This window comes from Canis aureus, chromosome 11 (assembly GCF_053574225.1).
Source record: "Canis aureus isolate CA01 chromosome 11, VMU_Caureus_v.1.0, whole genome shotgun sequence".
Taxonomy (NCBI): Eukaryota; Metazoa; Chordata; class Mammalia; order Carnivora; family Canidae; genus Canis; species Canis aureus.
This window is the reverse complement of record NC_135621.1, coordinates 31,862,636-31,867,008: the sequence shown is the minus strand read 5'-3', so window position 1 is coordinate 31,867,008 and position 4,373 is coordinate 31,862,636. Positions and strand designations below refer to the sequence as shown.

The 4,373-nt window shown below is 48.8% G+C and overlaps 1 long non-coding RNA gene across 2 annotated transcripts; it reads left to right on the top strand.

Annotated features, from left to right (window-relative positions):
* The first annotated feature begins 726 nt into the window (after window positions 1–726).
* Window positions 727–4,164, top strand: LOC144323011 (uncharacterized). Of its 2 annotated transcripts, none has more exons than XR_013388569.1 (3): window positions 727–1,056; window positions 3,494–3,650; window positions 3,935–4,164. It is a non-coding gene; the product is annotated as an uncharacterized LOC144323011 (long non-coding RNA). The 2 variants fall into 2 exon arrangements; XR_013388570.1 differs by having other exon boundaries at window positions 3,476–3,650.
* Window positions 4,165–4,373: the final 209 nt, after the last annotated feature.

The window sequence follows — 4,373 nt, the reverse complement described above, 5'->3', positions numbered from 1 at the left end:
CTTAAGCCAGGAGAAGGGACAGAAGTAAGGGGGTACCAGTTTGGAGCCTAGGTTTCAAGAGGCCTCACGGGCTTCCACGTGCTCTCTGGGAAGCCTGTCTGAAAGGGCTCGCTGAGAACACGGCTGGCCTAGCCCTCCGCAGAATGAGAGCCCACGTGCAACAGAGACAAGGCAGTTCAGTTGTTCCCTTTGGGGCCCCAGGGAGAGCCCACTCACAACAGGAAAGCCCCCCTCACTGGCCTGTTCTTGCCTACTGACACAGAAGTGAACCCTACCAACCAGCCCAGATCAGCAGAGCCTCCAAGTTGATCCGTACTTATTTTTGCATGCAAAAGTGTTTACTGCAAGATGCCACTGTGCCTTTGGGGCTATAAGTTATGCAGCATTATTGTGCCACTAGGTAACTGATACACCATCCCTTTTCTTACCTACTCATGCATTTCCCTTCCCCACCATCATCGGTCGAGGTGGGGATAATAATAGCAGTACGAACTGCCTCAGACATTTACTATGCACCAGACAATGTGCTAAAATTTTTTCTGAATCTTTTTATTTAATCCTCACAATGGCCCTAGCAGGTTATATACTGTAGGCAGCTCCTAAGATGGCACCTAGTGGCATCTGCTTCCTGGTATTCCTGCCTTTATGTCATCTCTTCCTCTGGAGTGCTGGCCAGGCCTAGTGACACACACAGAGATAATAGGATGTCACTTGTAAGATGGAGTTACAAGATGATGATGACATCCATCATACTTGCCCGCTCTTGCTCTCTCTGACTCACTGTGATGAAAGCAGCTGCTACATTGTGAGCTGTCCTGTAGTCCATGTGGGAAGGAACTGAGGGAGGTCACTCACCAACAGCCACTGGGAAATAGGCTTTCAATCTAGCCACCCATGAGAAACTGGATCCTACCATCAACCGCTTGATAATTAGCAGATTCTCCCTTCAGTCCAGTCTCAAGACGGCTGCAACCTCAAATGACACCTTCACTACAACCTCGTGAGAAACCCTGAGCCAGAGGAGCTGGGCCCTTGACCCATAGCAGCTGTGAAATAGTGAGCGTCTGTTGTCCTAAGCTGCTAAATTTGGGGGTAATTTGTTACACAGCTCAGATAACAAGGACGCTGAACAAAGCCGTCTTTACAGATGAAAAGGACAAAGCGTAGAGGTTAAGCCAACCCACCTACACTACACAGTTGCCTCCATTGCTGGCTGCCCACTACCTCCAGAGACATGAATTTTATTCCCCTTCCCTCTCCAGTCCTTGTGCCTCTCACCCTCACTTCCCCTTCCTCTCGGCCTCATTGCCATGTCTGATCTCATTCTCTTCCTCTGCCTCTCGTCTTTTCTGTTTGGTGTCTCTGGCAGAGTCCTTTGTCTCAACCTTTCCTCTCTCATCCTTTCTTCCTCTACCCTTCCTCTTTCCAGGCCTCCATAACCCAAAGCACAGCATTTACAGGTAACAGCCTCCATGAAGACTCAGCTGCTGGTGTCCAAAAACAACTAGAATGACTTAGAAATAAACTAGCCAAACACCCCATCTCTGCAGTTCACGTGGGGGAAATTCTCGTTACCTGATGTTATACAACATAATAGCTATTTTCCTATTCATTAACTTCTGTGCCCAGTATCTGTAAGCTCCCAGAAGCCAAAGAATTTGACTTCGCTGCTCTTTTCTCCAGACTTAAAAGAGATCTCACTCCAGAGTAGGCAGGCAAAAAGATATTCTCTGAATGAATGAAAATTTTGTGAGGAGGAGGAGGGGAAATAAAGAGGGAAAACTGTGAAATCCCTGCGCATGCTATTTTACCAACATTATCTCACGTAATGATCACAACTGCTTTATGAGACCCCCTAATCTGTTGGTGGGAAAAACAGGCTCAGAGAAGTCAGTTAATTTACGCAATGTAGCACAGCCAGCAAATGACAGAGCAAAGACTTGAACCCACGTCTCCCTGGCCCCAGAGCTTGTTCTCTTTGACCCACATGCTACTGCTGTCACCTTATAGATTTCTAGAATGGTACCCCACACCCTCAGATTAGAATACATCCTTAGACCTGGTTTTCTAGCAACTAGACTGGGTGACCAGAACTGTTACCTTGGTCCTTGCATGACAGCTTTAGGGACACAGTCAGATGTCCTAGCAGCACACCTGGCTGATCGCAAACAAGCAAATCCCATAGAGATACAGGACAGGGCTTGAGAAAGTGTAAAAGCTGGATTACGATCCAGTTCACCCCAATTACTAATTGCATGACCTTGTGCAACTTACCTAACATTCTGTGCCCCCATTTCCTCATGGGGGAAATGGGGATAATACCCAGACCTAATACCAGGGTGAGCTGGGAGGATTAAGTGAGCTAATACCTGTAAGGTGACCCAAAGAGTCTGAAACATAGTAAGTGCTCACTGAAACTAAGCCACAAGAATTATCCATGTTTCTTTTTTTTTTTAATTTTTTTAAATTTTTATTTATTTATGATAGTCACAGAGAGAGAGAGAGAGAGGCAGAGACACAGGCAGAGGGAGAAGCAGGCTCCATGCACCGGGAGCCCGACGTGGGACTCGATCCCAGGTCTCCAGGATCGCGCCCTGGGCCAAAGGCAGGCTCCAAACCGCTGCACCACCCAGGGATCCCGAATTATCCATGTTTCTAACCTGTACCGAGTCATCCTTAGGGTCACAGCCAGAGTTTTTATGGGTTGCTCAGTCTTCCCTTCTTGAAATGAGCTTTTGTCTAAGAGAGCAGAGAAGATGGGACCCCAGATGAGGGGGCTGAGCAAGAGGCAGGGAAGAGGAGCAATCAGGGGCTTCCAGCCAGGCCCCTGTCCATCTCTGGGATGCTCAGCACATTCATTTCCCCGCAGAAGACTTATTAGCTGCAGAATGGAATGGGGAGCCCACAGTAACGAGCCTTTAATTATGAAACTCTTTTACCTTATTGCTTTTGTGTGGCCCCGATGAAAATGAGCAGTGGCAGTTTCTATTAGAAATGTTAATTACTTTCCCGGGTAATTAGACTCACTGTGTACCGTGAGCACCTGACCTCCCTTCTTAACGGCAGAGACAGGAGGAAGAGGAACAAAACGGACTGGTGGGGGGAGCAGAGGGGTGGCGACAGGGGAGGTGGGGGAGAAAGTGAAAGTGGTTATGAATGCTGAGGAAAGCGAAATCATCCAAATTAGTTGAACAGACAAGGAAGCCTCAGAGGCCCCCAAGGAAGGCTGGGGGAAGAGGAGATCTCCTGGAGAGCTGGGGGGCTCTCCTACACCGGGGCCCATCATGATGATGGGAACAGTGACAGACCCCTCTGGAAATGCAGTGTCCCACTGGACGGGTTCCCACTGGGCCTCTTCTCACAGTGGGGCTACAGAATCCCCAGGCTGCTCAGAGACTTCCCAAGGTCACACAGCAGGGGAGGCACAGCTGGGCCCAGAGCCCACTGAGAAATTCCTCCTTTGATCCTTCTAAAGCATTTGTTGGCCACTCAGGGCTACTTTGGCTGGAAGAACAGAACAGACCCTGTTCCAGTTCCCAACGTGATTAAGGTCTGGGTGTACACACAGGTCGCTGCACCATCACCGTTCACAGCACATGGGAACACAGCATGTGGGAAGCACGCAGGAGGCTGCGATGAAGAATAATTGGGTAAGAGGCACTCAGTGTGGCAGGAGTGATCAGGGAGGGCTTCTCTAGGGAGGTGGCTTTTCCTTGACATCTTTTTCCTGACACTGCTATTTGCAGAGTTGGGGTAAAAGAGCATATCACCTGGTGTTGTGGGTTGAATAGGGTCCCCCCCCAAATTCACATCTGCCCAGAGCCTCAAAATGGGACCTTAATGGAAATAAAGGTCTTTGCAGATGCAATTGGTTGAAATCACAGTGAATTGGGGGTAGGGGGGCAAATCCAATAACTGGTGTCCTTATGAGCAGAGGGAAATCGGGCACAGAGACACAGGCACATGGTAACAATGCCAGGCGACAACAAGGACAAGAGTAGAGGGATGCAGGTGCAAGTTGGGGAGCTCCAAGGACAGACAGCAACCACTTGAAGCTGGAAGAGGCAAGGAAAGCTCCTCTTCCTAGGAGCTTCAAGGGGAGCACAGCCCTGCTGACACCTTGATTTTGAACTTTAAGCCTCCAGAACTGAGAAAATAAACTATTTTAAGCCATCCAGTTTGTGGTCCTTTGTTACAGCAGCCCAACAAAACGAATATGCTGGTTTCTATAATCCCGTACCTATAGCACTATAGACTAAAGTCCTCAAATAATATAGGGTGAGATCATGGAGAGAGCACTGGACAAGGAGTCCAGTTCTCCAGCTAACCTGCCTTGTGACTTTGGGCAAGTCACTCCCCACCTTGAGCCTATC